Below are 16,619 nucleotides of genomic sequence, written 5' to 3'. Positions count from 1 at the left end.
ATTACACGGATTTGTGCGACAAATATAAGAACCAACATGGACCCGTAAATGGTCAAGTGGACCGTGTAATATAAGTGTAGTGGATGATTACTCACATAATCATTTCACCTTATTTTGTATACTACCATAATTTATCTTATACTAGATTTTGCATGTGATGTAAGATAAAATATAAGACAAAATTGTCCACTACCACACTCCATTCCACCCGCCACTTCCCTTCCTATACACTCCATATATTGTTCACATTTCACTCTACCTTACTTACACACTCTACTTTCTTGCATGTGAACTATTTCCTCCATCTCTCTAAAAATAATAATCATCTCTACTAAGTTGTTAGTATACATAAATAATATTACTAAGATTAGTTAGTAATATTTCTAATAATAATCAAGGTTACAATATTAATAAGTTCTAGTTCTATACTTGTTAATATTTTTGGGTTAGTTCTTGGGTGCAACAAGAAGGAGATCTTCTATTTTGAAGATTTGAAAGGAGGATCTTCCATTGGTATAAGCTTAAGAACAAGCTAGTAAGGTGAACTAGTTTGTGCCCTTTTTACCACAAATTCAATGTAAGGAAATTGTTCTTTCCTTTTATGCTTTCATATTAGCATGCATGTTACATAGATCACCTAAATGATAATTTATGAGATAAATTAATTTTATTAGAGAGTATAATATGGATCTATGATCTTTCAAATGGTATCAGAGCTTAGGCTTGTAATTTGCATGTTGATTTTAAGCATTTTAATAAATTATGATGTAATTTGTAAAAACTCAAAAATTGAGTTAGAAGAGGTTTTAGCACGAAATTTTTGGGACATGCATACCTACTGATCTAAAAAAGTTTGTGGAATTGTTTGGTGATTTTTGAAGTTATTTTGCTAATTTTAATGTTTTTTGGTAGAAAACCGAGTCAAAATGACGCATTTTAGTGAAAAATTGACTAAAATGAGTTAAAAGTTGATTCAGTGTATGGATTTTTTATGGTAGATCATGCACGTTTTATACTGATTGTATGCAAAAATTTGAAGGTTGGTTCGAATTTTTTTGCATGTTTATTGATTTTTGAGTTAAAAGTCGATAAATGTCCAATTAATTAATCATAATTTCGAAACTTTTGATTCTTCTCATGATAAATTTATGTACATTTAAGAATATTATTTAAATGTCAAAAGTGATTTTGCATGTATGTTTTCACTTTGTTTTGATGTTTATTGGTTTTAGTGGTTAAAAACCGATAAATATCGATCTTTTTCTTCACAAAATTTATCTAGAATTTTTGGGCAATTTTTCAGATATTTTGGTATTCTTGGGAGTGTTCCAGAATACTAAAAAATTTTGTTTCAATTTTTTGGGTAATTTTTCAATTATTTTGGATTTTTTACTTATATATTATGATTTTATCGATTAAATTAGCAAATTATCACCAAATCAAACAAATAATTTATCATAAAATTAGTGAGGACTAATTTTGAGGTTCAAAACATTTTGGACAATTATTTTGGACTTAAATGAGATTTAAGAGTTAATTATTGATTTTTACATGTTAAAAATCGATTAAATCCACAAAACCCGAGATGGATACCAATGAATGATAGATAGGGCGATTTTAGCATCATTTTTACAGCATTTTAAGCATATTTATTTAAGTTGAATGAATGATTATCATTTATTTAAAATATTTATCTTATTGTACCTAGTATGGCCTAGTTAATTTTAATCGTTATTACCCGAAATGAATGGGAATATCGATTTGTTTGTAATTAAATACGATCTCGTATCGTCGGTTTGTAATTAATTAATAGTTTTATTTTATTTTATTAATTAATTTATAATAGGAATAGCTATGTAATTCATTTGTAATAGTTATTTTTACCGGCGTTTCCAAAAGGCGGATTACAACGAGACGGAGTCTATTCTTGGAAGGTATTCCAAATCCCACAAGGAAGAGCCACTTATGGAATGAAGAGGCAAGGGACCAAGGAGTTGGTTTCCGAAATGTAATAGACTAGTTTTTATTAACTAGATGGCCATACTAGGATTTATTCATATGCTTACATGTTTGCTTGTTTTATTTTCGCGCATGCCAAAATCGCCATTCACATGCATTTATTTTCGCGGTTGTCAATTCACGTCATTTAAATTCACTGAATTAATTCACTTATAAGGAATTTATGACTAAATTGACAAGATCTCTCACATAACTAAAATTGAGATTAGCCTTACCAATTAGTAACACCTATGAATCTCTTGTTCATTAGAGCCACGCTCGCCCAAGCGGGGTGTTCTCTTTTTACCTTGGGTAGGTAGGGTGGTAAACGGTTATCACACGCTAAAATTGGTTGGACTCAACGGGATATAATACGGTCTTGTGTTCCGGGGCTAGTAGATGAATTTGAGGAAATTCGTCGACCAAGAGTTCTAGAGGTAGAATTAGTCAACGTGACTTACCGAATTTACGCAATTATGGGATGTTTCGCCCAAGCGATGCTCATTTTTGTTTAATATTTGGATCTTGGAATCATTTATATAATTTAGTGGGAGGTCATTATATAAATGCTAAAACTTGTTAAACATGTTTTTACAAGTAATTTTTAAAACAATGAATGTTAATTTTTCCTTTTTGTTGTAGCATTTTAATTCGCAATGGCAACTTTATCAACTCCATCGACTACTTCACTAGGCAAAGATTCATGGCTAAGGTCCATAATGGACAAATGTATTTTAAAAGATGACGGTAGTAACTTTCTTGAATGGGAATCCAACATCAAAAGTGCCGCGTTGTCCGACAATGTGCTCACTTACTTGACCGATGCTCCTCCAATCGAGCCCGGTGCAAGAGCTTCATCGGCGGTGCGGACCGCCTATGATGACTATGTGAGGATGTTGAATGATATCAAGAATGTGTTGATATGGTCAATATCCCCAAAGCTCAAGCTATCATGCATTTCTTTAAATGCTTACGAGATTTTCACTCGTATGATCACTATGTTTTCACAAACACCAAAAGTCCGTCAATACGATGCGGCGGTACGCTTCTTTGAAGCTAAGCTTGAGAGGGGCCAAAAGGTTGGTCCCCATGTACTCAAAATGGTCGAATATGTTGACATCCTAGAGCGTCTAGGGTGTAAGATTCCTAAGACTCTTGTGGTGGATCGTATCCTTCACTCACTCCCCACCAAGTTTGCCCACTTTAGGGTAAACTACAACATGAATGACATGGATAAGAGTTACCATGAAATTTATGCACTCCTCACCCAAGCAGAGAGGGATATGGAGGCTAGTGGGAGTGAAAAGGGAGATGTTTTAACCATGAAGTTAAAGAACATGTCTCTTGGAGTTAAGAAAGGAAAAGGGAAAGAAAAGTCCCAATTCAAGAAATCGTCAAAGAAACATGACAAGGGAAAGGGGAAGGCCGTTGAGAATGGCAATCCCAAAGCAAAAAGTGTCAAGCTCTCCGAGGCCGAATGTTTCCATTGTAATGGGAAGGGGCATTATAGGAGGAGTTGTCCCAAATACTTGGAGGATCTCAAGGAAGGGCGTGTGACGCCTATTGGTATGATTTCCTCTCTCTATGTGATAGACGTTAATTATGCTTGTACTTCCACTTGGGTACTTGATACCGGATGTGGCTCTCACCTTTGTAACCATTTGCAGGGTATAAGAGACGTGCAAGCACTAGCAAAAGGTGATGTGGATCTCCGCATGGGAAATGGAGCTAGAGTAGCCGCCGTTGCCGTAGGGACCTATGTGCTCACTTTAGCTAGTGGTTTAGAGTTGTATTTAAATAAGTGTTATTTTGTACCAACTTTAACTAAGAACATCATCTCCATTTTTGCGTTAGACGCGGAAGTCTTTTGTTTTATGATTAAGGACAAGTGTTGTACTTTTTCTTTTAATGATGTGGTTTATGGCAAGGCCATTTCAATTGGAGGCATTTATGTTTTAAATGATGTTAATGACGTTTATCATATGGAAACTAAAAAGCTCAAAAAGGGTGATCCAAACGAATCCTACCTTTGGCATTGTCGTTTAGGCCACATAAACGAAAGACGCATTAAGAGACTTGCTTCATCAAAAGTGCTCAAACCATTTGGTTTCGAATCTTATGGTACATGCGAGTCTTGCCTTTTAGGCAAGATGACTCGTGCACCTTTTGCGGGAAAAGGGACACGAGCTAGTGAGGTTTTGGCTCTCATACACACGGATGTGTGTGGGCCATTAACCATCACCGCTAGAGGAGGTTTTCACTACTTCATTACTTTTACTGATGACTTAAGTAGATATGGGTATGTCTACTTAATGAAGAACAAGAGTGAAGCCTTTGACAAGTTCAAAGAGTTTCAAAAAGAAGTAGAGAACCAATTGGATAAAAAGATAAAGACCCTACGGTCAGACCGTGGTGGTGAGTATCTAAATATTGAATTTGATTCACACCTAAAAGATTGTGGTATAGTATCACAATGGACTCCTCCTGGTACACTGCAATTAAATGGTGTGGCCGAAAGGAGAAACTGAACTTTACTTGATATGGTTCGGTCAATGATGAGTCTAACTGAGCTTCCTAGTTCTTTTTGGGGTTTTGCCCTCTTGTCTGCAGTATTTTCACTAAATCGAAGCCCGACTAAAGCGGTCGATAAGACTCCATATGAGATATGGACAGGGAAAGTCCCTCATTTTTCATTCATGCGTATTTGGGGTTGCGAAGCATACGTTAAGATCAAGTCTGACAATAAGCTTGCACCCAGGTCTGACAAATGTCTTTTTGTAGGATATTCAAGGGAAACACGTGGCTATTACTTCTACAATAAACACGAGAACAAAGTGTTTGTGGCTCGTGATTTTTGTCTTCCTAGAAAAGGAGTTTATTTCTAGGAGACAGAGTGGGAGAAAATTTGAACTTGAAGAAGTTCGAGAGCCACAAACCGAGAATGAGGTAGAGGAGAACGTGGAGGATAGCATTCCCTCTTCCTCTGAAACGGTAATTATTCCCAGAAAGTCAAGTAGGATTTCTAATCCACCTGACCGTTACCTTGGTAACATCGAAGAAGATGGTGTTTTGTTACTTTTTGAAAGTGATGAACCCACTACCTACAAATCGGCCATGTTTAGTCCTGACTCCTCGCTTTGGCTAGAAGCCATGCGGTCCGAAATGGATTCCATGTACGAGAACCAAGTATGGGACTTGGTGGATTTACCTGAGGGAGTGCGACCCCTTTAGTGTAAATGGATATATAAAATTAAGCTCGGCGTGGATAAACATGTGGATGTTTACAAAGCTAGATTGGTGGCAAAAGGTTTCACCCAAGTTCATGGTTTACACTATGACGAAACCTTCGCTCCAGTCGCTATGCTTAGGTCCATTAGGATAATCTTAGCAGTTTCCGCATTTTATGATTATGAGATTTGGCTGGATGTCAAAACCGCCTTCTTAAATGGGATTCTAGAAGAAGAGGTGTACATGACACAACCAGAAGGTTTTGTGGATACATCTAACCCTAAGAAGGTGTGTAAGCTTAAAAAGTCCATCTATGGTCTTAAGCAAGCATCTAGGAGTTGGAATCATCGCTTTGATCATGTTATTAAACAATACGGTTTCACTAGAAGTGTGGAAGAACCGTGTTTATACATGAAGTTTAGTGGGAGTAAGGTTGCATTCCTTGTCCTATATGTGGATGACATATTACTCATTGGGAATGATGTTCCATCACTCACTTCCGTTAAGGAGTGGCTAGGGAAACACTTCCAAATGAAGGACTTGGGAGAGGCACAACGAATCTTAGGTATCCGGATCTATAGGGATAGGCCCAAGAGGATACTAGCATTGAGTCAAGAAGCTTATATTGACAAAGTTCTTGATCGGTTCAATATGAAAGACTCCAAGAGATGATTCCTACCTATGGGCCAAGGGATTACTTTGAGCAAGTCACAGTCTCCCTCCACCCCTAAGGAAATTGAACACATGAAGACCGTCCCTTATGCTTCCGCTGTTGGGTCTATCATGTATGCTATGATTTGCACTCGTCTCGACGTTGCGTATGCCTTGAGCATGACAAGTCGGTATCATGCCAAGCCTGGTGAGAGTCACTGGATAGCCGTAAAGAACATCCTTAAGTACTTGAGAAGGACTAAGGATTCGTTCTTAGTGTTTAGAGGAGAAACTGAGTTACGTGTAAGAGGTTACACGGACGCAAGTTTCCAAACCGATCGGGATGACATGAAATCCCAATCCGGCTACGTGTTTATGCTAAATGGAGGAGCTGTTTGCTGGAAGAGCTTCAAGCAAAGTGTTACTGCGGATTCTACAACAGAGGTGAGTACCTTGCGGCGTCGAGGTCATGCGAAGGAAGTTTGTTTGGATTAGGCAATTCATGGAGGGGCTAGGAGTAGTCCATTCCGCCAAAGATCCTATCACTCTATATTGTGATAACAGTGGAGCTATTTTTCAAGCCAAAGAGCCTAAGTCTAGTAACAAATCTAGACACATTGAAAGGAAATACCATGTAATTAGAGATTATGTGGAAAGGAAGGAAATTGACATTTGTAAGGTTGGGACAGATGATAATATTGCCGATCCTTTAACCAAGCCTTTATCAAAGGCTAAGCATGATGGTCATGTCGTCGCTATGGGATTGAGACAAGTACCAGATTTTCTTTAGATTATGGATATGTAATAATTGGATAGTGTATCTTTTATTATATATATGATAATCACATTCATTGTTTTCGCATTCATTTATTTTATGAATTTTTAGTGTGACTAAATTTTAATACCTTGTTTATCTGAATAAGTTGTGGAGACAATGTTGAACACTATTCAAGTGAATACGATGAACATTGTATTTTGTCCCTAGTCACTTAATGAGGTGATGTCTCGGAGTGACTAGATTGTAAGTCGATTGATGGTTGTTCAACACCATAAGGTCATATGTGATGACTGGTCGATTACATAGGCAAGTGTGTGACACTTTGCCGGACAGTGACCATTTAGAGAGTCCCTAAGTTCTATTATAGACGCCTGTTCGTGGCGGGGATCTCTAAGATGTTCTAATGAGTCGATTCTTTTGACTGGAGACTATTATCTGAGCAAGTGCAGTTTCCGAGTGACTTTTGTTTTTGTCCTAGATCGTGCCATAAAAGGAGGCCAAAAGGGCATTTACTAGGTCATGGTGAGCTGTATTGTGCAATAGGATAGATAGGGCATACAGGAATTGTCCACCCACGTTGGGTAACTATAAATCAAGGCCACTCGAGGAGTTAATGACTACAAATGCGTGGCCATGCTCGGAAGTAATCCATGAGAGATTTTTCCGGTCAGGTAGTCACACTCCCGATCGAGAAAACCACTCGCGATGTGTTCATGTGCAAGTGTGACCTGAAAGACACCTTGCATTGAGTGGGAGATTAAAACGGACAAGAGAATTGGTAGCGCACACCTTGTGTCGGACAAGTGGGAGATTGTTGGAGTTAGTGTCCTCCACAATAGTGCGTTAACATAATAAATCTCATTAATGGAATATCATCAGATATTTATTTATTTGATCCTCGCCAGTTGATTAACGTAAATCGATAACGGTTGGCTGACTAGAGTTTGACGTTATTGTCGTGAGACGGCGGTGATCAACTGACCCCTTTCGGTCACACCTAAAGGAACGGACCCCAATTGATAACTAATTAATTGTATGAGATACAATTTGTTTAGTCCCTTGATTTATAGACTAAGAGGTTAGTCGATTATTTTTAGAGAGATTTCGAGTTGCGAACTCGAGGAGCGGCAGTTATTATTTAATTATGCGATAATTGAATAATAAGTTTTGGGAGACGGGTTTTAGTTAATTAACTGTTAATTTACTAAAATTGTACTAATTGATTAATGTGATTAATATTAGTACGTAAATAATATGTGTAGTGGTACACGTATATTTACGGAGTGAATTAGACGAATTAATTATGGAAGTATTTAAACATGATACGATGTTTAAAATAAAATTACACGGATTTGTGCGACAAATATAAGAACCAACATGGACCCGTAAATGGTTAAGTGGACCGTGTAATATAAGTGTAGTGGATGATTACTCACATAATCATTTCACCTTATTTTGTATACTACCATAATTTATCTTATACTAGATTTTGCATGTGATGTAAGATAAAATATAAGACAAAATTGTCCACTACCACACTTCATTCCACCCGCCACTTCCCTTCCTATACACTCCATATATTGTTCACATTTCACTCTACCTTACTTACACACTCTACTTTCTTGCATGTGAACTATTTCCTCCATCTCTCTAAAAATAATAATCATCTCTACTAAGTTGTTAGTATACATAAATAATATTACTAAGATTAGTTAGTAATATTTCTAATAATAATCAAGGGTACAATATTAATAAGTTCTAGTTCTATACTTGTTAATATTTTTTGGTTAGTTCTTGGGTGCAACAAGAAGGAGATCTTCTATTTTGAAGATTTGCAAAGAGGATCTTCCATTGGTATAAGCTCAAGAACAAGCTAGTAAGGTGAACTAGTTTGTGCCCTTTTTACCACAAATTCAATGTAAGGAAATTGTTCTTTCCTTTTATGCTTTCATATTAGCATGCATGTTACATAGATCACCTAAATGATAATTTATGAGATAAATTAATTTTATTAGAGAGTCTAATATGGATCTATGATCTTTCAGTTAGCCCTCATAACATTTGAAACAACAACAAGATTTGTATCTGCCTTGTTACAGTTTATTGAGCAGCCAAGACCATCAGAGTTTGGTCTCCTAAAACTACCTCGGTCTGATCTAATTATCCCAGCGCTCATAGGTGTATCAGGCATCCTCTTTTTCCCAGGCTCCGGAGTACTTACACCATCATCCAGTTCCTCTGCCATAACCCTAGCAGCTTCCAAAGCATCTGCTTCAGCCCTCATCGCTTCCAACTCAGCTAGCTTACGCTTCTCAACCAAAACAGGCAGCAAAGGCGCCTTTGCCTTTGTAAAAGCATCAACCAAATCAAACAACTGTTTCCTCATTTTGTTGATATTGGCTAAAACCAAGATGGCAGCTATCTCAGCTCTATATATGATCCTTTTCAATGGGTCATGCAACTCTGATTTGAACAACTTCCCAACATAAAACATCATATGAATCATGACAAAAACACCACAATCCAAATTCTGGGACCCTTCCGATTTCCACCCAAAAGCCACATTTACAAATTCTAAATTGCAGACCTCACTACCTCTTTCAAAACCTTTCTCGACAAGAAAACTACCAAATATTTCAACCTGGTTACATTTTTAAATCAAAATTCATCATTCAAGAACAAAAAATATAACTAAAAGAAGTAGATGAAAAAAAAACTTATAATAAGGTACATACAATAGAGTTGGTAGCCAAGGCCCAGATACTATCTTCAAAATCATCATATACACGATTGTCAAGATAGTTCACGGTCTTCTCCACAAAATTAACAACACAGAAAAATTGATCTCCAAAATGAACAGGGATAAAAACCTGACATGATAAAACAGGCGTACATAAACCTTTGCTGTTCACAACGATAAAATAATCAACAGAAGAAAGAAAGAAGAGAAAGGATTGGAAAAATTACCAAATCGACACCAATGTCAAGAGAACCTTAGCTGTTATAAATGACAGTGTCCCAAGCATTACAAATTTCCTTTCTGTATAAATCTTTCTCATCATCAGCAGCTTTGATAAGGTTAAACAAAGAAGCCTATGAAAAATATTACCACATTATAAGAGAAAATGAAGTATCAAAATTGAAAAACCTTGGTTAACTGAATTCAATAACAACTATTCTGCGTTACAATAACTATCATTATACAATACAATAACCTCTATAAAATTTAAAATAATAAATCACAAAAATAAAAACACAATAACAGCTTCATTATAATACAATAACCACACTAATATATTGAAATAATAAAAATAAAATAATAAAATCTGAAGAATAGGAAAACTTGTTTAGCTGAATAAAATAACAGCTAATATGCTTTACAATAATCAAGAAACTACAATAGAATAACAGTCATAACCATTGTAAATTTACTGATACAGAAATATATAACAAATTGCACATACCGAATGACTTGTACAAAAAAAACTTCTTGTTGGGGATAACCCTTTCCCAGCCTTGACCAGCATGTCATTAAGTAAAAATGACCAGCAGTCAATCACGTTTGATGTGATCATAGTCTTAGCAGACAATGAAATAATGTCATCTCGAGTTAACATATTGTGAAATGAAAACACAACCAAATCCTCCCTGCCACATTGAAACAAATTATATAGTAAAAACAAAAACACAAACAACAATAAAGCTTTTAAAAAATGGATATAATAGCAAAAAAAAAAGAGGAAACGAAAAACATATAATGCTTACCCAATCCGTAGATCATGATCGTGCAGAAAACAGTAATCAAGTACAGTCTTCCTCCGCATTAAAATAGGAGCAAAAAGCTCCTTGTACTCGCACAAAAAAGCAGACACTACAACTGCATCAGGATCGGGTGATTCACAATCTAAATCACACCCTATACCACAATTCCCAAAAAATGTATGCTCATGCATAACGTCTGAATACAGCAGGTAAGTATTTATAACAGAACTATCTTGCATTCTAGCCCCAACAAAAGCCTCGTTGACAACTTTGTTAACAACGTCATCCATATTACTCAAGTGCACGACATCATTCTCAACATCAATATTATCAATGCCGTCATTAGTTGGCACCTCCTCATTCGGTTTCTCAACCGCTACATCATGGATCTTATTTTTACCTTTCTCCCGAGAATAAACCACCTTATATTTTTCTGGATCAAACACTAAACCCCCATTCATTTCATCTTTCCCCTTTTCATGCTCCTTGCAAAAACTTTCATACAACGGAAGTTTACTTCCTGCCTGTTTCATTTCCTCAGCTTTTTCACAAATAAAATTGAAATATTTAGTGAACAAAGAATCATCGTCACTAATGAAAGCAAGAGTCAAAGAAACTGAAGTGGCTGTCGAAGAATCTTCATCTGTTGAAGAACCACACTCCTTTCCCATCGCTTTCTTCCGTTGCGTGTACAAATGGAGAAATATCTCAACATCCCTCTTCATCATCAAAAATTGTGCTTGGGAAACCTAAGAAAAACAAAAAGATTGACAGAATAATTATACTAAGTCTTTACAATAATTATACTAAGTCTTTACAATAATTGAAAAAAATAACTGCTACAAAGCTTTAAAATAACTACACTACGCCTTTACAATAACTACAAAAATGATGGGAAGAATGATTGGAACTTACATCAGCAGCCTTTGCTCGAATAACATCATCAGTATCAAAACAGTCAAGCAGTTCCAGATACTTTTTCCCAGGTTCAGGTTTATCAACAACGACTGCACCTACCTCATCATCTTTTGCTTCTCTTAAGCGTTTGTAGACAGGATAGACACCATTGATATATTCCCAATTCCCTAACGAACCAGAATTGAGCTCTAAAGTACCTGTAACACCCAGTATTTTATTAAGTTGGATAAAATTCTTTTAATTGCTATTTTGAATTTAATTACATCATTTAACGATTTATATATATATGCTTAGCTAATTAATTAATTTCATCATAATTCGATACGTTAATTTTAATAATCATTAATAAGTTTATTTAAAGTTAGTTCGAGTTTATTGAAGTTAGTTCGAGTTTATTTATTTAATAATTTCTGTTTCTTTACGAGTCCTTATGAAAGTTGTTTTAAGTGAACCCGAGATGGATTTTGGGAACAAAACCGTCCAATTAGCTATTTTGAGCTTATTTCACTAAATTAGCAATTTTTATTAATATCCGTTAGTTTTGTAAAAAATCGCTAATAATTCCGATTCAAGCTGATATTGTATTATTTACGTTAACTAGCTGAGTTTATTTTATTTTCACTCATTAAATTTATTTATTATTGATTCCGTTTTATTACTGAAATTTTTACTAAAACCGATTTTATTAACTCGAGACGGTTTTAAAAACGAGCGAAATTTCTTAACGATGAAGAAACGTACGTATAATAAATAGCTAGCTAGCTAGCTGCTCCCTCTTTTTCTCACGCATCACCTTCTTTTCCCCTTTTCCTTTTCTTGTTCCTTTTCCTGGCGTCAAACAGCAGCAACAACAATCCCCTACAACAACTCCATTTTCGTGACATAAAAACCCAGATCCCGCCTTCATTTCTCAACCAAACTCCATTATTTTTGTACCATTAGCTTCCTCGTCCTTTCCTCGTTCTTTTAAGGTAATAAAGTTTGAGTTTTGACTAAGTTTTCAAAAAGGTCGTCTTAAAAGACAGCTCAGTTCTTTATACTTTTCCTCATTTTGTATGCTCAATTTTAGTTGCGATTATTAATTTTATCCGTAGTTATAAAATTTGTTTTCTATACTGTCATTATATTGTTGGTGAGATGGGTTAAATTATAAGGTGAGTAAACATAGGTAATTGACTGATTTGAGATATGTATGACGGTATTAAATTGGGTTAGTTTGGAATAGTGTGTCATCGGTACCGTCACTTAAGCATGCGAGTTATTTGCTGATGAATTGTGGAATTGTAATCAAGCACCAATGCACTTAAATGAGATCTTGTCATATGTACGTAAAGTGTAGTGCTTACGGAATTGAACTTTGGTTTTTGTTGGTAGGCTGACATTGGTTTTTGAGATTAAGGTTGCAACTTAATATTGTATTGTTAATTGTCTTTCCTTTTGACCTTGTCTGTGGGTGAGTAGCTTAGAGTTATACTCTAAATGTTGAGCAATTCCTTTAATGGAATATTTGACAATATCGATATTGAAATTGAGATGGAAATCTGGTTACTATGGAGTATTATATTATGAGACGGAGTAATGAGTAGGACGGAGTAATGAGAGAGATGGAGTTGAGAGTTGAGATTGAATTAATTATTGGGACGAGAGTGACTATTATAATGTTGGCGTCAGCTTTGAGCGTATAATCATGATATCTGGTTGTTCGGGTTGTGTTGAGCGGGTATGGGGAGTTAGTTTAGGTACGTGTTTGTGGTTGTGTTAACCCCGTATGATGGTTGGTTGGGCCGTGTTTTGGGTCTTGAGTCGTAGTATTAGTTTGCCCATGGCGCAAATTCGGTCATTGAAATTATTTGAATGTCCGTCTCATTCTTATACAAATACATGTAAATTCACTTATATGGGTTGTTGTCGTTGGGATGTTGGCCGTGGCCTGCTGTAGCCTGACCGTGGCCTGTTGTAGCCTAGCAGCAGCTGGCAGTGGCCTAGCTGTGGCCTAGCTGTGGCCTGGCTGTGGCCTAGGCAGTGGCCTGGCCGTGGCCTGGCTAAGTCGCGAGTTTGGGCCGTATCTATAAATTGTTTTGACGCTAGTTTGGTTTATTTAAAATATAATTAAATTAATTTACGTCTCATATTTTATATAACGATAATTCGTTAATATCGTCCTTTCACATAATTATTTTAGGTGCCTCATATGTGGTTGAAGATGAAGAGTAATTTTGGGTTTTAGAAGCTTTCTCAAGTTTATTGCTTGTCTCTTTGCTAGCTTAAGGTAACTATTCCGAGTTACTCGACGATTTAATGTCACATTAGTAGTTGATGTTGTGTTTGGTGTTTGTTAAGTGTTTAGGTGATTGATAATGTGTTACTTTCGTTTTTCACATGATAGAAAGTGGAAATAGCATGAGAATGACATTGTGATACATTTTGTAATTTGGGCCAAAGTAGGCAAAGACTCTGAGCTGGGCCAGATTGACCGAACGAGTTTGGTCAAACTAGGTTTAAACCGGTCAGCCTCGATTTGACCGATGACCCGTCGCGGGACTAGGGTCGAGGGTTTGTCTTTGAGGTGAGATTGGTTGTTATTGGAGGTTTTATGTTATGCCTTGATATTTGTAATTATCATTTCACATGTTGGTTGTTGGATGAATTGGTTTCCTTATACTTGAGTCTTCTTGCCTTGTTGCCATTTTAGCTTATTCTCATGGATTATGATATTGATGGTTAGCCATAATTTGGTTATTGATGACATTGAGGATATTGTTGGATTGTCTGCCGAATAGACATTTATATAGCCTTTCACATGATAGAATGTTAGCATTTATGTTGGTAAGTTGGACTCTTTGCCCCTCTTATGGTTAATTGGGTGCCCTACTTGTCTTGTGTGGTGTGGGCTAAAGTATTCAAGCTGGGACTAGGTCCTAGGTGAGTATTTCGGCCTTCATCATAGATAGGCCTTTATAGTCTTTGACGAGTGTATGTTCACTGCTCAATAGCCTTTGTGTTCCTGACTTGGTGGGTTTATATCCAAGTTGGGGCATGACCTCGTTACTTATTTTGAGAGTAAGTGGTCAGCTTAAGTACTAACCAACCCTTTGGTGGACTCCTTAGGGTACTCACATGGTTTTATAAAATTGTGGGTCTTGGGTGCGGTGGTGTGTATCCGCATGTCTAGGTCTGCGCAGATTTAGGACTAGGGTTGTGTTGTGTCTTGGCCATGTTTTGATAAAACCTCTGAGCCAGGATACCGGTTCGATTACCTTCCCTACCTCGTGGTATAGACTCGAGTTACAGAGTGACTATTGACTGTGCTAGAACTTATGCCTGTCTTTGATATATTGTCCTTTCTTGTTTGATGATTCTATGAATCATAGAAGGTGAGATGCAAGCCGGCTATGGTTGATAGAGTTTGGATTCCTGGATGTTATGTGATTCACATGATAGTGTAGTATGAGTCGGTCTAGTATTTACATGCTAGGACTATGTGTTGTTATATTGTTGTTCACATGATAAGCACGATTGTCTAGCATCTATATGCTAAGGCATTGTGTGATTCGTATTCATATTTTTATGTTTACATGTTATATTAATTATGACATTTCGTGGCTGGGAGAACTCGGAGTTACTCCCCACTGACTGTGGCTTTCGTATTTGTATAAAATGCGATTGACAGGTAGGTGATGCATATATGGGTTACATGGACGAGCTAGCGAGCAAAGTAACCTTGGAACCTAGATTGGTTTTATTTTATTGTGACCTTATACACTTTTTATGTCACATACATTTTAGGGACATATGTCTCCCTTTCTCATATTTGGGTTGTATAACTTTATTTCGCGACTTTAGCGATGTTTCATTCATGAGATTTATTTTGGACCTTGCATGTTTGACACCTTCCAATTGGATATCTTTATAACAGGTTCAGGTTTTAAAAATTACAGGTTTTTACTATAATGAACCTATTACAAACATATCCATGCAGTTTTTATTTAGAAATTACGTGTTTACTTTTCCGCGATTTCTAAGGGTGTTACAGTACCCCTACTAATAAAAAACTTCTCATCCCATTTCTTGATAAGAGGAGTCTCAGAAGACATTGTATATTCCTTAAAATGTATACGATGGAAGTATGCCACCATAACAACAAGTATGTAACCACGCAAAGTAGACGACCCAGTTCTAAACCGCTCAACACCTTCGACTCATTTATCAAACACATTCCCACACCAATCCAAATGGTGGATACGTGAAACATCTTGCACCGCTTTAAGAATTGAAAAGTCAATTCCATAATTTGAAGGGGGAGCAAGGACAATGGACATAGCATAAAGCACAAACAGCTTCCAAAATTCATCTCCCCCATCATCCCCATAGCAGTAATTGCATTATAAACAGCAGGGATAATAACATAATTTGTCACTTCTACATTAAACTTCTTCCGGAACTCAGCTTTCAACGTTTCTTGTGAAGATAATAAACTATGTCCAGTGTAAAAAACCTCAACCTTATAACCACCGTTTGACAATCCAAAAACATCATACACATCATCTTTTGACAGAAAAAATTTGACATCTCTTGCTTGAAAAATATGAGAAGTTGCATTAAAGTGTTTTATTAACAATGGTATAACACCCAATGGCAAACTGTTCACTTTAAAATCAAGCAAACCACCAAATCCGATCTCAATGACAGCCTTTCGCTGATTTGGACCAAGTTGTTTTACCAGATTAACCAAACCATTAGGACGACAGCTCACTTTAATGTTTGCAGCACTGAAATGGAAAATCAAGCAGAATATAAAAAGAGTGACACATCAAAACAAAGGAGAAATAAACAGAAACTCATAACAGAGGGCATGACACATATACTCACATGTTCAATATAAGTAACAATAATTTTGAGCGTTTCAAATCAGCTTTATTACCAACTTCGGGATTACGTTTAGGACCCATTTGTTTTTATCACTGAGCAACAGAATACAAAATTATCAGAATAAACACAAAAAATATGACAACAACTAATACAATAACTGAGTTTTAATAATACAATAATCAGGATAAAGTAATACAATAACTGGACTTGACTAAAAGGATAACTAAATAATACTACGTATAGAATAACTAAATTACTAAATTACAATAACTACCCCAATACATTACAATAATAAACATCACTATATTACAATAACAACATCAATATATTATAATAACAAACTTTTCATATTAAAATAACTAGACTTGACTAAAAGCTGACTTTAAAACACTAACCAAAGATCAATAACTAAAAT

The 16,619-nt window shown here is 36.1% G+C and overlaps 1 long non-coding RNA gene across 1 annotated transcript; it reads left to right on the top strand.

Moving 5' to 3' along the window:
• The first annotated feature begins 12,202 nt into the window (after positions 1–12,202).
• Positions 12,203–15,056, top strand: LOC141621818 (uncharacterized). The gene is made up of 3 exons (XR_012532699.1): positions 12,203–12,306; positions 13,518–13,604; positions 15,006–15,056. It is a non-coding gene; the product is annotated as an uncharacterized LOC141621818 (long non-coding RNA).
• Positions 15,057–16,619: the final 1,563 nt, after the last annotated feature.

The sequence above is a fragment of the Silene latifolia genome, chromosome X (assembly GCF_048544455.1).
Source record: "Silene latifolia isolate original U9 population chromosome X, ASM4854445v1, whole genome shotgun sequence".
Classification (NCBI taxonomy): Eukaryota; Viridiplantae; Streptophyta; class Magnoliopsida; order Caryophyllales; family Caryophyllaceae; genus Silene; species Silene latifolia.
The sequence above is the reverse complement of the archived record's forward strand: the minus strand, read 5'-3'. Positions and strand labels throughout refer to the sequence as shown.